We start from the raw sequence: 21,608 nt of genomic DNA, 5'->3' as shown, positions 1-21,608 counted from the left end.
ACTTGTCTTGTTTATTTTAAAAACCGATGAGACCATGAACCAAGCCATGAAAGGTCATCTTGGTCACGTCCTAGACATGCTAAGGAGAGGTTGTAACCATGTCTACAGCCCCTAGGGCAGCCAAGGTCCGAACATATACCTTAGACAACAAACCAAGAAAATCGAGACTCAAATCTGCACTATTGATAGTTGCTGTCCATTCAGTGTTGTTGGGGGGGGGGGGAGGAGAGGGACTTAAACCAATGGACTAAAACCTTCCTAACACACTCTAAAACATGTCTAGATGCAGCCTTGGGTGCCTGGAAATCGAGCCAACCTCCTGAAACACAAAACAAGCCAAAACCGTGAGACATAAATGAAAGCCAAAAACATACTGGACAGAATTTTAGAAGGTTTCTTGACATGATTTCGGTTTTGTCATGGATCAAGCACATGTAATAGTTTAAAAATAGATAAATAACGTGATTGAAAAGCAAAGAAATAAGATAGACATGCCTTAAGTTGTTTTTACAATAAACAACACAATACTTCGGATCGGGAGTCACGGCTACGAAAATGAAGACACCTGGCTATTGTTGTTGTCTTGGCCATGCATGGGAGCTACCAAATCTCCTAATTTTTGTGCTAGGGAGAGTGAAGATGGTGGTGAAGGGTCGTGGTCAAATAAGGTGGTGCAGGGGGGAGTAAATGATGCCAAGATGGGGGGGGGGGGAAAAGGCAATAAGAAATGGGGGGCTTTGTTTTTTTTTTGGGGGGGGGGGAGGAACATGCATGATGTATTGGTGGCCTTTGTTTTCTTGTTGGGTGAGTTAAATGGTGTCAAGTTGAGATTGTGTCGAGTGAAATGACCGAGAGTTGTCTTTCCAAATTGGTGTAGGATTTGTTTAAGTTTTGCTAATTAGAATCCTAGGTTAGCTAAGCTTGATTAAAAGGTTAATTAAGCACAATCTTGATGAATTAAGAAGCCTACAATTAAATTGGTGATTAATTAATTAAAGTAGACTTAAATCCACTTGATTTCAACAAAATAAATTATTTCTTAGCTTGGAAATAAATTTAGGAATATTTTTGGATCATAAAATTCATCTCCGATTTCCTATCTCCGGTCCGGTCTCGCGTATATATCTAAAAAGCTAAAATTTGAAATACGCGATTTAAAAATCCTTAAAAATTACGTAAATGATTTAAATGCAATTAAATTAACAATTTCTTAAAATAATAACCATTTAAAATTAAATAATAGAAATTATGCACATATCTACGCATATTGGTTTTTCGGGTACTACATCATCCGTCTTGCAAAAAATAGATACCATAAGACATTTTTGGCCTTCAAATATTTTTCATCAAAGAAACTCGACGGGCCCCCTAATGGTTTCAAAATCGTGCCTGGATGACACCATGTCCCGAGAATTATAACATAGTCAGGAGCTGCTACCAATGCCTCAAACAAGGAATCATCGACCACATCCGTTTCTAACAACACGTTAATAGTGGTAGAGTCAAATGGTACGAGTTTACCCCGAACGAAAGCTTTACCGTCTGTTCTTTCTGTCGCATTTGCGTAAAATTCTCTAACAACAGACACAGCAGCCGCATTGGGTTGCTTTCCAAAATTCTCTCATCCCCTCCGAATCACACACAACAGGTCCTAGATGTCTATCCTCTTTCTGACTACGAAAACCCCTCTCAGCTATCGGATTTCTATGGAGTAGCATGATCATACCATATGCTAGCAGCCTCATTCACAAAACGATTCATATCAAATGATGAAGACGGGGAAGAACCGAGAGTACCTTTCAATTTCTTTGGAGGCATGACGAATGCTGATGTAGATGGTGACCGGAGAGTGGAGACTTATTAATCCATGTCGAGAAGTGAGGACAGGGCCAAAAAAATCCTGGAGTTGAGCGGTTTTTGCTGAAAAAAGGGAGGCAGGCGATTTTTGAGAAGAAATTTGTGGTTTGGGTGAAGGGTTTGCGCAGAATAAGAAGAAGGGAAGGGAAAGAATTCTATTTACCGTTAGCCATGCTCGAGCGGTAAGATTATGTCATCCGAGCGCCAACATTCTGTAAATTGTACTCCTGTATTGGCGTTGGTGCTCGAGCGGTAGTGATGCGCTTCTCGTGTGCTTTCTTTGTACGCTCTTTGTAGGTCAACGCTATGTCATAGCTCATAGGATTGACCTCTGAATTCGTCTAATTGATCCAATTGCAGCAACATGTGTTCACTTGCAAGAGAAAAATCAAAGTTCAGTGCTTTAGTTGCCCAATATGCTCTATGCTCTAACTCAACAGGTAAATGACAAGCTTTACCTAAAAGCATCCTATAAGGGGTAGTGTCTATAAATGTCTTAAAAGCAGTCCTATACACCCAAAAAACGTCATCTAACATCAAAGACCAGTCTTTTTGATTCACTCCCACAACCTTCTCCAAATTCTCTTGATCTCTCGATTTGATACCTCAACTTGACCACTTTTTTGGAGGTGATAGGGAGTAGAGATCTTATGAGTGACACCATATTTGCCCAAAAGTTTTTCAAAAATCTTACTGCAAAAATGGGTGCACCATCACTAATTATCGCTGGTGGTGTTCCAAATCTATTAAAAAAAAAATTTTCAAAAATTTTAGTACCACTTGAGCATCATTCATGACATATGATTCCGCCTCCACCCATTTGGAGACAAAGCCAACCGCAACCAAAATGTATTCGATGTCGTTCGTGTTGGTCCAAAATGACCACCTACCTCGTGGTCATGACAATGACTAAGGATCTGCCCCATCTCTTTCTTTGCCACACATCTCTTTATCATGGAATCTGCACAAATTTTGAACAAGAATGGTTCCTACCAAAAATAATATTTCACGTCCGAAAAGAATTTCTTTCTTTGGTGAAATGTTAGGTTTGGGGGGTGTGAGTCTGTAACAAGGAAATTAGCTAAGTCTGCATATCATTGAAAATTTCGCATCACTAACAACTGCTCATCATGAAACCAATCATCTATCTCATCATTTACACATTCGTTGCTAATATGCTCAAGCCTAGACAGATGATCAGCTACCACGTTCTCTAAAACTTTTTTATCTTTTATTTCGTGGTCAAACTCTTGAAGAAGTAAAATTCACCTAAGTAATCATGGTTTGGCCTCTTTCTTAGCAAGCAAGTACTTAAGTGCAATGTGATCAGTAAAAACAATGACTTTTGACAAAATAAGTTATGAATTGAACTTATCAAGAGCGAATGCCACCGCAAGTAATTCCTTCTCATTTGTTGCATAATTCAGTTGCCTTTCATCTAAAGTCTTACTTGCGTAGTATATGGTGTGAAATACCTTGTTCTTCCTTTGGCCTAGAACAACACCAACAGTAGTACCACTAGCATCACACATTACCTCAAAGGGCAGATCCCAGTCAGGTGCCACCAAAACATGAGCTGTCACCAAAAGCTCTTTTAAGTTCTCATATGTCTGCAAGGAGTCAGAATTGAAATTAAATGGTATATCTTTCATAAGTAGAGAAGACATGGGCTTAGTAATTTTAAAAATCTTCAATGAAACGTCGGTAAAAACCAGTATGCCCTAGAAAACTTTGATGAAACTTAAAATTAATAATTTATTATATGTTAAAACCTATATTTTAAAATTTAAGTTTCATTAAGATTAAAAAATTATGTTATTTTAGTATTGTGTGTTTATATTTAAATGTCTTACTAAATATGTTTTATTTTCAGGTTTTCTACGTGTTAGTAAAATAATGATAACTCAAGCTAGAAAACTCAAATAGAGGTGATTCAAATATGTTTGGAATCCTTGAGAAATTATCTACAACTTTGCAGAAGACATGATTGCTTAAAAAGTTGGTTAAGATGATCAAATTGTGAAAATATCAAAAGGAGGACAAATTTATTTTCACCATGACCAGCATATAGTAAAAAAATCATAACTATTTCAATATTTAACCAAATGAGGTGAACCAAGTGGAAAAATTCATCTACAGACAATTCCCCACATGTTTGATGTTTTGACAGAGTCAAATTCGATGATTAAAGTCGTGGAACAAAGCATTGAAAGAAGGGACATGGAATTGAAGTTGGAGGAGACAAAGACTACTATTACAACTACATTGCATTAATAGATTTTTTGACCCTTTCTCTCATTTGGCATATAAATAGAGGCCTTGTGCTGGCTTGAGAATCATTCTATCTCATTATAAAATATAGTGTGAGTGTGTATAAAAGTTCTAAGTTCCAATATATTTTTCATTTTCCAAATTATGAGTGAATTTTTTAGTGTTGATCAAAAGTAAGTTCATGGAAAGCTAAATCTATTATGTCAAGGTGAAGATGATNTATATAATTATATCATATATTTCATTTAGACGATAGCGTGGCTCTGCCGGTTGTTCTAAATGAAATATTATGATATCTAACAATCTAACATTTACTTTATCGCAACTAATTTTTACTTTCCGCATCTAATATTTACTTTATCGTAACTAACTTTTACTTTCCGCATCTAACTTTTACTTTCCCGCAACTAACTTATTAAATCATATATTTCATTTAGGCAATAGCGTGGCTCTGCCGGTTGTTCTAAATGAAATATAATGATTTAATTTAACATTTATTTTATGCAGTTATATATTTATATAGTTATATATATAATCATAGGTACCATATATAAAATATCGGGAATTCGGTATTTTCTATAGTGGGAACTATATTATATTAGGAGGGTGTTTAAATATTTAATTTTCTTGGAACCATTATTTATGGTGGTTTCCTTTGTTTTAATTTTAGTTAAACAATATTGCATAAACCAAGAATAAATCCTCGAGCCTTGACAAAAGTTATAATTTGTAAATTCGTTCTTGCATTTTGTAATCTATAAGTTAATAAATTTAAACTTAAAATAACTTTTCTGCGGATCGATCTCGTACTTACGAAATATATTACTTGCAGACAACCTACACTTGGGTGAATTATAATTTAAGTAGTAGCAAGTTTTTGGCGCCGTTGCCGGGAGGTATAAATTAAGTTTATATTTGTTAATTATGTTTTATTTGTAAGTATTGTGTTGTTTTTTTTTTTGTATGAGTATTTGGAGTAGAAAAAAAAGTGGTAGACTTATTCGAGTATCTGAAAATAATTTAAACATGGATGATAATTCAAATAATCAAGATAATGATAACAATAATAACAATAATAATAATAATAATCAAGAACATGATCAATTCAGAACACTTAGGCACCATATGAACCCTATTAGAACTAGTGCCTCATCTTGTTTAGTTTTTCCTCCTGATGCATCTAATTTCAACTTTAAACCTCAAATTATTCAACTTTTACCAAATTTTCATGGCTTAGATTCCGAAAATCCATATTTACATCTAAGAGAATTTGAGGAAGTTTGTAACACTTATAATGATCAAAATTGTAGCATGGATATAGTTCGATTAAAGCTTTTCCCTTTTTCTTTAAACGATAAAGCTAAAACATGGCTACATAATTTGAGATCAAGTTCAATAAGATCATGGGAAGAAATGCAACAACAATTTCTCAAAAAGTTTTTTCCTTCCCATAGAACAAACTCTTTTAAAAGACAAATTACTACTTTTTCTCAAAAACAAGGAGAAACATTTTATCAATGTTGGGATAGATATAAAGAATTACTTAATACATGCCCACATCATGGTTTTGAAACATGGAGAATAGTTTCTCACTTTTATGAAGGTCTAATACCTAAAGATAGGCAAATGATAGAATTCATGTGTAATGGAACTTTTGAAGATAAAAACCCAAATGAAGCTATGGAGTATTTGGATTCATTAGCAGAAAATGCTCAAAATTGGGATAATATAGGCACAATAGAACCACCAACAACTAAAATCAATAATTCAACAAATGGGGGTGGTATCTATAATCTTAAAGATGATATAGATATTCAAGCTAAACTTGCATCTTTAGCAAGAAAAATTGAGTCATTAGAAATGAAAAAGAGTGGTCAATTAAAAAGTATTCAAGAAATTGTTTGTCATATATGTGATACACATGATCATGCTACAAAAGATTGTCCAACATTACCTTCATTTAAAGAATGTCTCCATGAACAAGCAAATTATGTTAACAATTATAAAAAAAAACCAATACTAGATCCTTTGTCAACATCATATAATCCTGGATGAAAAAATCATCCTAATTTTAGTCGGAAGAATGATAATAATGCACAACCCTCACAATAATATTTTCAAAATAACCAAAATCATCAAGGTTATATTCCTTATGTTACACCTCCAAGAAAAAACTTTGAAGATGAAATTCATGCATTTATCCAAAAGCAAGAATCTATCAATATTCAAAACAGTCAATCTATGACTGATTTGAAAGAAACTCTTGCAAAATTTGCATCTGCACTTAATATTCATGAAAAAGGAAAATTTCCATCTCAACCTCAACCTAATCCTAAAAATCTAAATCAAGAATTAAAAAATGAAAAAATTGATCAAGTAAAATCTGTTATTACCCTTAGAAGTGGTAAAATAGTTAATGATCCATATAGTAATGAAAACAAGGATAATTTAAAATCAAAGAGTAAGGATGATAATCCTGATACTTTTGAGAATGATGATACCTTAAATTCTAAAAATAATATGTTGAATGATAAATAATCTGAAATAGTAAATGATTCAAATAAACCTCCACCATTTCCTCATGCATTAACAAATCATAAAAAACAAAAAAATGATTCTGATATCTATGAAGTTTTTAAACAAGTAAAGATAAATATTTCATTATTAGATGCTATTAAACAAGTACCTTCATATGCAAAATTTTTAAAAGACTTATGTACTGTGAAGAGAAAATTGCATGTGAAGAAGAAAGCATTCTTGGCTGAACAAGTAAGTTCTATTCTTCAAAATAATTCTAGTTTAAAATATAAAGATCCTGGTTGTCCAACAATTTCATGTATTATTGGAGAAAATAAAATTAAAAAAGCTTTGTTAGATTTGGGAGCAAGTGTGAATTTACTTCCTTATTCAGTTTATGAAAAACTTAATTTAGGAGAATTAAAACCCACTTCTGTTACTCTCTTACTGGCGGATAGGTCAATCAAAATACCTAGAGGTATTGTAGAAGATGTGTTGGTTCAAGTTGATAAATTCATATATCCTGTAGATTTTATTGTTTTGGATACACAACCAATAGAAGTACATAATGAAATTCCAGTAATATTGGGACGACCATTTCTAGCAACTTCAAATGCTTTAATTAATTGTCGAAATGGAATAATGAAATTGTCTTTTGGAAATATGACTCTAGAACTTAATGTGTTCAATTTATGTAAACAACCAAGTATTAATGAAAATGAATATGATAATGAAATTGAAACAATTGTGGAAGAAAATATACAAGAAGAAAACTTAAATCAACAATCTGAAGTTTTTTCAATAGAAAGTTTTGAGTCTGAAAATAATTTTAAAGAAGATGATAATACAAAACTTGAATTAAAAGTTTTACCATTCGAATTGAAATATGTATTTCTTGGTGAAAATAAAACATTTCCTGTTGTAATTTCTTCCACTCTTCTACCAAATCAAGAAGAAGATTTAATTAAATTACTTAAAAAATATAAAAATGCAATTGGATGGACTTTGAAAGATATAAAAGGTATAAATCCTTTAATTTGCACACATAAAATTCATTTGGAAGAAAATGCTAAAACATATCAACAACCACAAAGAAGGTTAAATCCACATATGAAAGAAGTTGTTAAGAATGAAGTATTAAAACTATTAGACGCTGGAATTATCTATCCAATCTCAGATAGTAAATGGGTAAGTCCAACACAAGTAGTACCTAAAAAGTCAGGCATCACTGTTATAAAAAATGAAAAGGGAGAGTTATTACAAGCTAGGATTCCATCTAGTTGGCGTATGTGTATTGATTATAGAAAATTAAATGATGCAACTAGAAAAGATCATTTCCCACTACCATTTTTAGATCAAATTCTAGAAAAAGTAGCAGGAAATTCTTATTACTGTTTTCTTGATGGGTATTCGGGGTATTATCAAATACCTATATCATTAGAAGATCAAGAAAAAACTACTTTCACTTGTCCTTTCGGAACTTTTGCATTTAAAAGAATGCCATTTGGTTTATGTAATGCTCCGGCTACTTTTCAAAGATGCATGTTAAGTATTTTCAGTGATATGATTGAAGAATTTGTAGAAGTTTTTATGGATGATATAACTGTTTTTGGAAACTCATTTGAAAATTGTCTTAAAAACCTAGAAGAAGTATTAAAACGATGTGAAGAAAAAAATCTTGTTTTAAATTGGGAAAAATGTCATTATATGGTTAAATCTGGGATTGTGTTAGGTCATGTGATATCTGAAAAAGGAATTGAAGTTGATAAAGCCAAAGTTGATGTTATTGCTAATTTAACATCACCAAAAACGGTCAAAGAAGTTCGATCATTCTTGGGTCATGCAGGTTTTTATAGAAGGTTTATAAAAAATTTCAGCATAATATCTAAACCAATTTCGAATCTTTTAACAAAAGATACACAATTTGAATGGACTCAGAAATGTGAAAATGCTTTTAAAAAAATAATTAATCTTTTAATTACATCACCTATTTTACAACCTCCAGATTGGTCTTTACCATTTGAATTAATGTGTGATGCAAGTGATTATGCTATAGGAGCTGTGTTAGGACAGAGAAAAGAAGGAAAACCGTATGCAATCTATTATGCTAGTAGAACCTTAAATAGTGCCCAAATAAATTATTCAACTACTGAAAAAGAATTACTTTCAGTAGTATTTGCATTAGATAAGTTTCGATCTTATTTAATTGGTTCTACTACTATTGTGTACACTGATCATTCTGCCGTAAAATATTTATCAAATAAACAAGATGCTAAGCCAAGATTAATACGGTGGATTTTATTGTTACAAGAATTTGATATTATAATTAAAGATAAAAAAGGAAAAGAAAATGTCGTAGCCGATCATTTATCTAGAATAATGACTGAATCATCTCATAATGAAATACCAATAAATGAAAATTTTCCAGATGATCAGTTGTTTTATGCTACTATTATGCCCTGGTTTGCTAACATTGTAAATTTTATTGTGACAAATAAAATGCCTTCTCATTGGAATTCACAGGATAAGAATAAATTCTTGATAGAAGTTAAAAAATTTTATTGGGATGATCCTTACTTGTTTAAGTATTGTCCTGACCAAATTTTTCGACGATGCATACCCGACAATGAAGTAAGTAATGTTATTAAATTTTGTCATTCTGAAGCATGTGGAGGTCATTTTTCATCCAATAAAACAGCTGCAAAAATCTTACAATGTGGATTTTATTGGCCCTCTTTATTCAAAGATACGCATTTATTTTGCAAATCTTGTGAAAACTGTCAGAAGATGGGATCAATTTCAAAACGAAACATGATGCCTTTAAATCCAATCATAATTATTGAAATATTCGATAGTTGGGGGATAGATTTTATGGGTCCATTTCCATTATCTTTTGGATATACGTACATTTTAGTCGCTGTTGATTATGTTTCAAAATGGATTGAAGCAATTGCATGTAGAACTAATGATCATAAAGTTGTTATAAAATTTTTAAAAGAAAATATTTTTAGTCGATTTGGAATACCTAGAGCAATAATTAGTGATGGGGGAAGTCATTTTATAAATAAATCATTTTCTTCTTTGTTAAGAAAATATGGCATTACACATAAAGTTTCTACCCCATATCATCCTCAAAGTAATGGTCAAGTTGAACTTGCAAATAGAGAAATAAAACAAATTTTAGAAAAAACAGTTAATCCAAATCGAAAAGATTGGTCTTTAAGATTAACTGATGCATTATGGGCATATAGAACTGCATTTAAGACATCATTAGGGATGTCACCATATAGGTTAGTTTTTGGTAAGCATTGTCATTTACCGGTTGAACTTGAACATAAAGCTTATTGGGCAATTAAAGCATTTAATATTAATTTAGATGATGCATCTAAATTAAGAAAATTGCAATTAAATGAACTTGAAGAATTAAGAAATGATGCATATGAAAATTCAAAGATTTATAAAGATAAAACTAAAGCCTTTCATGATAAAAATATTATGAGAAAGTCATTTGAAATTGGACAAAAAGTTTTACTTTATAATTCTCGTTTGCATTTATTTCCAGGAAAACTAAGATCGAGATGGTCAGGACCATTTATAGTTAAATTTGTTTATCCTCATGGTGCTGTTGATATTGAAAATCCTAAAAATAAGGACGTGTTTAAAGTTAATGGGCAAAGACTTAAGCCTTTTATAGAAAATGAAATTCTTAATGATGATTTTATGCCTTTATATGATCCACAATAGTTGTTTGATATTTTCATTTTGTTTTTGCAGATTCTAGTTCATTTCCCGGTTAAGTGGCGGATAACGGTACTCCGTGACTATCTAAGTCGGTTTTTTTATGTTTTCTCAAAATAATTGAATAATAATAATAATAATAATAATAATAATAATAATAATAATAATAATAATAATAATAATAATATGGATGATTGTATTGTGAATCTTCGTAAATATTTTGCTTGTTTACCTGATAATGCGTTAAAAAAAATTTATACAGCTAGATGTGAGCGACTAAGGTTGATGATGTCATATGGCATACCGAATGATATCCGGTTGATAATTGAAGCAAAAGTCCGATTGGTTGGGGAAGCAAGTGAAATAATAATAAGACATATGCCAGGATTTGGTAAAAGCACATATGCCAAAAACCGAAGAGCTAAACGTATAGGTGGATGTCATAAATGTGCAAGGTGGACTTGTAAAGGAAATTGCAAAAATGTTGGAATGACATCAATGAATAGAGAAGATAAAATTTTATTCATTAAGAATGGTCTGAGTAAAGAGCCTTTGGTTAATTTTATAGAGGTTCTTGATACGCATTCTAGTGGGTACGTGCAAAATGAACTTCTTAAACTATGGTGGCAATTTCAACATGAGGAATATCAATATGGACGGTGGAATCAGACTTATAAAGATCCTACTGTAGTAACGCATATCTGTTTAGATAAGTAAATATATATATATATACAATTTCGTCGCGGGAATCTGACGTTAAAAGACCCTGTTTGCCAATTTATAAGAAAATTGGATGGGAAGCATATCCTCGACTCATAAAAGGCGTTGAAGCCGTTACTGAACGTAAAATCAGAGGAAGATGTGAGCCACAATCACAACTACGCTGTATATATGTGTTTTAATTTATGTCATCTTTATTTTCTTTTAATAATAATAATTTCCTGTTCAAATATTGACTTTGGCATGTTATGCTTTTAAATTCATATGCTGTGATTTAACAATTGCAGAAAAAATATTTCTCAACATGTCGACGTCCACGGTAAGTAAAATCAAAAATATTTGTGTATTTTGTGGATCTAGTGCAGGAAAACATTCAATTTATGAAGAGGTAGCAGAAAAGCTTGGAATAACACTTGCTAAAAAAAGATTCATTTGGTATATGGTGGTGAAGTTGGTCTCATGGGAAATGTTGCAAAAGCTGCGCATGCAGGTGGAAGTGAAGTGTTAGGCATTATTCCGATTACCTTAGCCAGTCTTACTGGACCAACAATAGGAGAAAAAATGAAAGTGGACAACGTGTATGAACGAATTACTCTAATGATTGAACATTTAGATGCTTTCATTGCTTTGCCAGGAGGTTTCGGTACTTTGGAGGAAATATTTCATACTGTTTGTTGGGCACAATTAAATATCCACAATAAGCCAATTGGTTTGTTAAATGTTAACAATTATTATGATAAACTGCTATCGTTTCTTGATGATGTTGTGGAACAAGGATTTATTTCATTAGCTTCGCGAAGGATGTTAGTTTCTGCAAGTGAAGGTGAACTTATTGATTTACTGCAAGGATTTAGTCATGAACAAGATCCATTCTTATCTCAACTTAATTGGCCAACATCCAAGAGTAAGTAAAGAAAATTCATGTGATGCTGAACTTGTGATTCAACGGTATGTTTTTAATTTTTTTTTCCTTTAAGGTATGAAAAATCTCTTCTTCTTCTTCTCCTCTTAGTTTGTTTTTATATAAAAATAAAAAAAAAATATTCATATATATAGTAATAATAATAATAATAATAATTTTTAGTTCAATGACGAGTAAGGTGTCAGTAAAATGCACCTGAGATGCATTAGTTAATTGTTCTCTAATTTTAAGGATGGAGGTGTCTTGACTCTGCTTTAATTTGATGGTTTCCCGTAGTCCTGGTCGCGCTGATAGTGAAGATAAGCTTACTTTTCCAAAATTTCTTCGACTCAATGCATTAGCCACCTTATTCGCCTTTCCTGGATGATAATTGATTACCAAATCATAATCCTTTAGAAGTTTCATCCATCTTTTTTGCCTCAAGTTTAATTCTTTCTGGGTGAAAATGTACTTGAGGCTCTGGTGATCGGTAAACACCTCACATTTTACTCCATAAAGGTAGTGCCTCCAGATTTTGAGTGCAAACACAACTGCAGCTAACTCAAGGTCATGAGTGGGGTAATTCTGCTCATACGGTTTCAATTGTCGTGAGTCATACGCAATTACCTGACCCTCTTGCATAAGCACACACCCTAATCCTTCCTTGGAAGCGTCACGGTACACAGTGAAATTCTACCATCCTCGCGAAGAACTAGTACTGGTGTGGATGCGAGTTTCGTCTTCAGGGTTTCAAAACTTCTTTCACAAGTTTCATTCCAAGTGAACTTTGAGTTTTTCTGAGTAAGTTTGGTGAGTGGAATAACTATCGAAGAAAATCCTTCCACAAATTTTCTATAATAGCCAGCTAATCCAAGAAAAATTCTCACCTCAGTTACAGTTTTCGGTTGAGGCCAATCCTTAATTGCCTCTACTTTCTTAGGATCTACTGACACTCCAAATTCTGAGATTATATGGCTTAAGAACGCCACACTCTGTAATCAGAATTCACACTTCTTGAATTTGGCATATAGTTCCTTTTCTCGCAGCGTTTGCAACGTGAGACGCAAATGTTCCTTGTGTTCTTCCTCACTTGGTGAATATACCAAGATATCATCTATAAATACGACCACGAACTTGTCGAGATATGGTTTGAATACTCGGTTCATAAGGTCCATGAATGCTGCAGGATCATTTGTTAGACCAAATGGCATTACCGTGAATTCGTAATGTCCATATATTGTCCTGAAAGCAGTCTTAGGTATATCCTCAGTTTTGACCTTCAATTGATGATAACCAGATCTCAGATCGAGCTTTGAGAAAACCTTGGCTCCTTTTAACTGGTCAAAAAGATCATCTATTCTCGGGAGTGGGTACTTATTCTTTATGGTTATCTTGTTCAACTCCCGGTAATCAATACATAGCCTCATGCTCCCGTCCTTTTTCTTTACGAATAGCACTGGAGCTCCCCACGGGGATACACTTGGGCGAATCTGCTTCTTGTCTAATAATTCCTGGAGTTGCTCCTTTAACTCCTTTAATTCTGCTGGAGCCATTCGGTCTGGTGCCTTTGAGATTGGTGCAGCACCAGGGACCAAATTGATTTCAAATTCTACTTCCATATCGGGTATCTTCCCCGGTAATTCCTCAGGGAAAACATCTGGAAATTCTTGAACAATTGGAATATCGTCAAACTTTAGGGTTTCTCCCACTTTGACCTCATTGATTACTGCTAGATAAATCTCTTCACCTCCTTTTATGGCCTTCCAGGCTTGTGAGGCAGATAGTAGAGATTTTCGTTCTTTGGATTTCCCGTGGTATATGACTTCCTCTTTGTTCGAAGTCTGAAGTCTAATATCTTTCCTTTGTCAGTCTACCATGGCATGGTTTTTAGCCAACCAGTCCATTCCAAGAATGATGTCAAACTCAACCATATTGAGTTGAATCAATTCCGCTTTTAAAGTTTGATTGCTGATACAAATTTTACAGTTTCGATACACTTTGTGTGATTCAATTACTTTACTCGTCGGTGTTGCTACTCTTAAGGGTTCACTAAGAGTATCATGTTTAAGTTTAAGCTTTTTAGCAAATCTTCTAGACCCAAATGAATGTGTGGCACCACAATCAAACAAAGCATATGCAGGCATTTCATTGAGTAAAATGGTACCTGCCACCACTTCATTGGTGTTATCAGCTTCCTCTTGGGTGATTGCATAAACCCGAGCATTAGTCTTGTTTTCATGTTGTTTGCTGGGCTTCGCCCCTTTTTCCTTGTTGTCCGGACGATCCTTAATTCTATGACCCACTTTTCCGCACTTAAAACAAGCATAGCATTCTCCAACATGTTTCTGTTGACATGTATCGCACCACTTTCCTTTGGTGTGGCCAGCACTGTTAAAATTTCCTCTTGGAGGTCCACTTGAATGATTAGGCTTCTTAAACTTGGGACCATTTTGAGTAGTTTGGTTGACCAACGGTCTCTTACTCCTGTTTTCTTCCTCACGGCGTTTGATATCTGTTTCTGCGCTCATTGCAGCGCCCATCAAATCCGCAAAGCTGTTTGGCTTGAATACTGCCAATGCCGACTGGATTCGACTGTTGAGTCCCTTCTTGAAACGATGCATTTTTAACGTTTCATCCGACATGATCGTTGGGACATAGGTTCCCAGATCGTTGAATCGTGAAGTGTACTCCATTACTGACATGTCTGGAGCCTGTTTGAAGCTTTCAAATTCACCCAACTTCTGTAGTCTAAATTCAGCTGGATAGTATTGTTTCAAAAACTCTCTTTTAAAAATCTGCCATGTGATCTCTTCCACTTCTGTCAAAGATGGCGACACAGTTTCCCACCATTTCCTAGCTCGGTCTTCCAAAAACGGTGTTACAACCTCCACTCTCAGTTCTTCAGGTATCTCCAGTAAATGCAATTGTGTTTCGACGTTCTTGAGCCAGTTGTGACTGACTTTCGGGTCTGGGTTTCCATCGAAGGTTGGAACTTGATTCCTTCTTAGAGATTCATAATGGTATTTAATTCCACGCGGTTGTGGTTCTTGAGGTGGTTGGATGGCGTTAGCTAATGGGTTCACGAATTCTTGCAACGTCGCAGCTACGATAGTGGCTATTGCCATCATATCTTCTTGGCTGAGGTTTACTCTCTGATGTGGTGGTGGATTTTCATTTTGATTGGCGCCACTAGGGTTACGGTTGTTTCGGGGTGGTCTGCCAGCCATATCCTATAAACATGTATTTTATTAATTTGTTTGCCACAAAGTATAATTAAAATAATTTCATTAAATTTTTGAAATTCATACAAGCAAAAGATTCAAAACAAATGGTAAATCAAATAATTCTTAATACAATCAATGTCTAGTCTAGAGTCCTCTCTCTACTCGTCTATAACCTCTCCATCGCCTACTGCCTCATTAATTTCTTCTTCCATCGGGTTTTCTTCTAGTTGCTCTACGAGTTCTTCCATGTTGATTACTTCATTTTGCAGGTGCTCAATGTAATTCTACAGTTGTGTGTTGTGATGATCAAGGTTGTTTACTTGATCTTGTAGCTCCTGTATTGTTGATTGGCTTACTTTCTCATTGATTTCTTGATCTGCGATCTGTTCCTCCAGACGGCGTTGTGTTTTGAGAAGGCTATCGTCCCGGATTTTGAGGGTAAAAATCCTATCCTGAGCTTTGTTTAACTCTTGCTTGGTGATTTCGTGTCGACGTTCCGACTCTAGATGATAAGCGGCATAACGTCTTACGTCCTCGCGTAGTTTCTTCTCTTCCTCTCTGGCCTCACGAAGATCCTCCGTCATGCATACATTATTCCCGTCTAATGTGAAATTATCTCTTTCGAGTTTCTCATTTTTTTCTTTAAGTGTTTTAATTTCTGACTCCTTTTCCTGAAGTTGATTTTGAAGTTCATTTATAATGCGTTGAAGATCCATGTTGTTTTCCTAAAATAAAAACAATTTTATACATAAGATACTCATCAAATTTTTAAATATGCAATAGAAGGATAATAGAAAGTTTCAAAATAATTTGGTACACAAAGTATTTTCTTAGTCACAAATTTTCTTACAACCCAGATATTATAATGCTAATGTAATCGAACATCTCTCCGCCATCGCTGTCACTGGCGGTGTCATCTCCGGCCACCTCCCTCGGTGCTACCTCCTCTCCCTCCATGTTCTCTATCACCAAATGCAGTTAATTATTCTGATCTTGACGTCTGTCCATAGTGCCATGAAGCGTCGAAATGTACCGATCCTGTCTGGCGTTGTACTCCTCCTGGCGCTGCCGGGCCTGAGCAGCACGTCCTCGCTCTATATCCACTCTATCCAATAAATCCCTTTTAAGTGTAGCTAAGCGCGTGATGCGAGCGGAATCGGTCGGTATCTGCAGCAGCTGGCTCTCCGCCAAGTCCAGATGATGAGTCATTCGTTGTACATCGGTCTCCAGTATGAGTCTACTCTCAATAATCTCCTGTTTCTCCAACTTTTCTCTAGCCAGTTGCGCCTTCAGGGTCACAATTTCTCTAGTCTGATTGTCAATCGTGAGCTGGCGCATGCGAAGGGCAGCCTGAGCACGAGTACATGGAGCAGCCATTTCCTAGGATAAAATCGAAGGCAAAGCATCAGAATCGTATAAAGGATAGAAAGACACAAATAATAGAAACAAAGTGGTCGTGGAAAAATTTTGATACTAAGAATTGCGAAGCGATTGAAGGGATAGATTTCTGAAGGCTATTCGAAATTTAAGAATCAGATGAAAGTTGGATTTCAAGAACAGATGAAAGTTGGTCTGAGCAGCACGTCCTCGCTCTATCTCCACCCTCTCAAGCAAATCCATGTTAAGTGAAGCTAAGCGCGCGATGCGGGCGGAATCAGTCGGTATCTGTAGGAGCTAGCTCTTAGCCAAGTACAAATGATGAGTCATCCGTTTTATGTCAGTCTCAAGTATGTGTCTACTCTCAATAAGTTCCTGTTTCTCCAATTTTTCCGTAGCCAGTTGCGCTTTCAAAGTCGCGATCTCCCTATTCTTATTATCAATCGTGAGTTGGCGCATGCGAAGGGCAGCCTGAGCGCGAGTACGAGGAGCAGCCATTTCTTAGGATAAAATCGAAGGCAAAGCATCAGAATCGTATCAAAGATAGACATGCACAAAATAGAAACAAAGTTGTCGTGGAAAAATTTTGATACTAAAAATTGCGAAGCGATTGAAGAGATAGATTTTTGAAGGCTATTCGAAAGTTAGGAAGTAGACAAAAGTTGGATTTCAAGAACAGATGATATTGGGATGCACTAATCTTCTGCCAAATTCGTCAAATTTTGTCTGTCAAAATCCCAGCGGGATTATGAACCTGATGGCTCTGATACCACTTAAATGTCACGCCCCGAGTCCGAAGCATTGGTGACATCCGGCATTGTTTAACAATTATATTGAAAACAATAAAGCCTCGTATCAAATCAAACCAGTCTTTTTCATAAATAGAGTATTGTCTTACAATGACAAAGGAATAAACTTTTACATCAGAGTTTGCAGAAACTAAACAAATGAAAAGAGTACAAATTCTCGATTTCCTGATCTTGAAATCCAATCACCATCCCCAAAACGCTTCTTGTTCTTTCTCGTTCACTTGCTCTTCATTTTTATCTGAAATTTGTAAGGGGTGAGTGTTTGGGAAACACTCAGCAAGTGGGGTCGATCGATTCCAAAGATACATATAGAATTTAATTCTTTTAAAAATTTCCTTTAACATACTTTCATAACATACTTTCAAAACTCAATATTCTTGACTGGACACAACGAATAAGAGACGAAACTTATCAAATGATTAGGAACACACTGACATTTTTGAAAAAGGGACACACCAACATGCATGTCACGTTATTTATATCAAAGTTTAAAATAGAAACAAATACTTAACCAAAAGCCCACTTACCTGATTTTTATACAAAGCTCTTTCTTGAAATTTTGGCAGCACTTCGGCGCAACTCCAACAAATACTGTCTTCGATCGGGGAGCACCTCGGCACGGGTTAGCACACTCTGGACTTTTCAAAATCCTTCCTTACTATTCTTGGGTTCGGCCGAATGCTGTTGGGAGAGGGAGAGAGGGCCGAAATTTTGGTGCTTTTGAGTGGAGTTTTTGGTGTGGTGTGGTGTGGTGGTATGGCATGGTCTATTTATAGGTGCCAACAATGGCTTCTCACCTCCCCAAATGCACGCCTCCTTGCTCTCCAAGGTATGGAATAAATGTAGTCAAGGGTTAATAAATTATCAAGCTCCACACTAAACATCAAGGGTCATTTCCTGCATCATCAATATGCCCTAGCCCTTAGCTCCTCCCGCAGCTCCTTCATAGGTTAACGCAAAGGTTATTTCCTGCACATTCAACTTGTCCAAACTCTTGGCTCAACTTATAGCTCCCTTTTTGGTCTTGTTAGGACAAGCTTGGTTGAGCTTCTTCGAGCTCAAGGGTCGATTCCTTGAGCTGGGGTTTTACTCCTTCCGTGGTAACTTCTCAATGGATACGGTTAATTACAGCTTGGCCTCCTGCTGAGCTAATCCTCGAGCTTTGAAGTTATTCTCTCGAGCTAAATTTACTGAAAATTTAAGTTAATATTCAAGTTGTTTAGTTGTAACGAAAATTGTCGAACTTATTTTAAGTTAACTTTCAAGTTCATATCACCTACTTGATTTGCTTTGGATCGGAAAATCTCGGGTTCTCACAAAGATCACGTAAAGCTTTATGAAAAACAACATAACCAATAATGAAAGGAATAGAAAAACTCCCTGGATCCTTGAGTTTTGGGGGGTCTTGTTTTGCACCAATGCAGAGCATTACTCAATTAGATTGACAGTCATATGATCTTCCAACTTCCTCTTATTTGCTAAGATGTCCTTCATAAATTTATCATAATTAGGCATTTGCATCAAAGCATCAACAAAAGGAATATTAATGTGCAATCTCTTAAATACTTCAAGGAACTTACCGAATTGTGCATCAATTTTATCTTTTTACAATGCTACGGAAAAAAGTTGAGGAATAAAAATTATAGGTTGTGTAGTGGGTGCCAATGAAGAGTTAATAGACTTAGCTGTGGACGAGTCAGCCGTTTCCTCTCTTTGCCCCCTTTTTCCTTTCCCTCTTGTTTAAGTCCTTTTCCATTCCTCAATGCTATAGCCTTTACTTGCTCTTTCAGATTAGTTTCAGTGTTACTTGTCAAGATGCCCGACTCTCTACTAGCGATCATCTTAGCCAACTATACTATCTGATTTTCCAACCCCTTTATCGATGCATCCTGGTTTTGTAGTCTAGTTTTGATGGATGAGATAAATTTAGACATAATCTGCTCCAAATTAGACTTTTCCTCTCTCGGCTCAGATCTATACATCGGTTGTTTTTCATACTACAGTCCTCCCTATGGCCGACTCCTAATGTTTTGACCACTCCATAAGAAGTTGGGATGTTGCCTCCATCCAGGATTATATGTGTTCGAGTATGGATCATTCCTAGGATGGTTTTGAGTCCCCACATGATTCACTGGTGTCTCATCTTGCACGTAGAAAGTATTACTGTCTTGAAAATCCTTAACAAAATGTTTCCCTTCGCATTTATCACATAATGCTAGCAGCCATCTCCTCCAACAACTCATATTGAGGATGATAACTGCTAGCAGCCATCTCCTCCAACAACTCATATCCTTCTTCAGCAGTTTTTCTCAAAATATTCCCACAGGCCATATCATCTATCATGGTACGATTAGAAGATATTAGACCATAATAAAAAGTTTGGAAAACTAACCCAAGAGGCAGCTCATGATGTGGTCATCTTCGCAGTAAATCTTTGTAGCGCTCTTAGGCCTTGTAGAGTGACTCCTGCTCAATTTGAGAGAAGGTGGTTATGTCCACTCCCAACTTCATAGTCTTTGATGGAGGAAAATATTTCATGAGGAATGCCTTAGTCATGTCTTCCCAAGTCTTGATTGAACCTACATGCAAACAATTCAACCAATCTTTAACTTTGTCATGTAAAGAGAAAGAAAACAAACGCAATCTAACATCATTATCAGATTCCATTAAATTTAAAAGTATTGCAAAATTTCAGAAAGTCTGCGATGTGAGTGGTTGGGTCATCTAGCGCAGTTCCCTCAAACTGTACAGTATTCTGAATCATCTGAATAATGGATGGCTTGATCTCAAACTGGTTCGATCTAATTGTTGGTCTCACTATGCTTGGGCGTGCTCCATCAAGTGAAGGCTGTGCGTATTCCTGCATGGGTATGCGCCTGGGATCCTCGACACGTAGGTCTTCATGATCTTGTTCTTCGCCACTCGGAGCATAGAATTGCCTACTTGATGGTAAAAAGTTGAAAAATCTACCTAATAAGTCAAAAATCAGAGTATGCAATTTCTATTTTTTAGAACTAGAAACTAAAAGGATTTTGCTAGAATTTTTTAAAGAGAAGCAACAGAAGAATGTTGAAACTAGCACAATCCCAAGTTCTACAAAAAGGTATTTCATCGAAGTTTCACTTTTAGTTTTGCAGTATAGTTAGCCAAAATATGCTTATTTGGTCATAATTTTTCTTAGAATCTCATAAATATTGACAATAAACGTCGACAAATTCTACTTTTAGTGTTGCTGCACCAAATAATGTTTCGGGATTTCGTGATGTTATGTCTTTTAAAAATACAATACAAGAAATTAATCACCAAACGACGACGTTTGGAGAGTAGAGCACCAGCCTCATACAATATGACACGAAGAAGTAATGAGCAAATGAGCCACATATATCGGATTTGAAATAGGAGATGTTCAATGCGTGGTCAATTTGAGGATGAATTGAAATACATTTGCACACTTGTGTTATTTGCTAACTAATGTTGGAGGATTGGTAGAAACTAGATATGTCCGGATTTAGGAGAAAGTTGCAATGTTTTTGTCTATCTTGGCCCATCACAAAAAAAAAAAACCAAATTACTGGTCACGATTTAATGCATAGTGGCCACACAATCAACATTAATTTCCATGAAGTTTTGCAATCAATTCTTAAGTTGCATCGTATACTACTTGGTAAGCCTATTCTTGTCGACGATAATTGCACTAATGAAACTTGGAAATGGTTTAAGATAATGTACAAATACTTGTTAATTTTTGTTAACAATTGTTCCGTTTTTTATTTTGCACATACCATTATTCAATGACATGTAACATTACTATGTATGATAAATTTGCAGGGTTGTCTTGGTGCATTGGACGGTACCTATGTTAGCGTACATGTTCCTGCCTCGGAGAAACCAAAATACAGAAGTAGAAAATGTACTATTTCAGTAAATGTATTGGGGGTTTGCAACCGTGTTATGAACTTCATTTATGCACTTAATGGTTGGGATGGATCGGTGGCAAAACTTCATTTATGCAATTTCGGGTAGCATACCCTTAAACCCCAACAAATATGAAAAGTTAGCTCCTAGAATTCATCATAAAAATATGCAAAACAATGTTTAAACAAGAATATCTAAACTAGAAATACTAGACTTGGGGAAAATGCAAAGAACGGTGCCCGAAAATCTTCAAATTCTTCAACTCTAAGCTTTTTCTCT

The 21,608-nt window shown here is 35.3% G+C and overlaps 1 non-coding gene and 1 pseudogene across 1 annotated transcript; one reads left to right on the top strand and one right to left on the bottom strand.

Annotated features, from left to right (window-relative positions):
- Nucleotides 1-5,585: 5,585 nt before the first annotated feature.
- Nucleotides 5,586-5,696, bottom strand: LOC140960624 (small nucleolar RNA R71). The gene has a single exon (XR_012172224.1). It is a non-coding gene; the product is annotated as a small nucleolar RNA R71 (small nucleolar RNA).
- Nucleotides 5,697-5,754: 58 nt separating this feature from the next.
- Nucleotides 5,755-11,202, top strand: LOC140959340 (uncharacterized; annotated as a pseudogene).
- The last annotated feature ends 10,406 nt before the right edge of the window (nt 11,203-21,608 follow it).

This window comes from Primulina huaijiensis, chromosome 15, assembly GCF_012295235.1.
Source record: "Primulina huaijiensis isolate GDHJ02 chromosome 15, ASM1229523v2, whole genome shotgun sequence".
Lineage (NCBI taxonomy): Eukaryota > Viridiplantae > Streptophyta > Magnoliopsida > Lamiales > Gesneriaceae > Primulina > Primulina huaijiensis.
The sequence above is the reverse complement of the archived record's forward strand: the minus strand, read 5'-3'. Positions and strand labels throughout refer to the sequence as shown.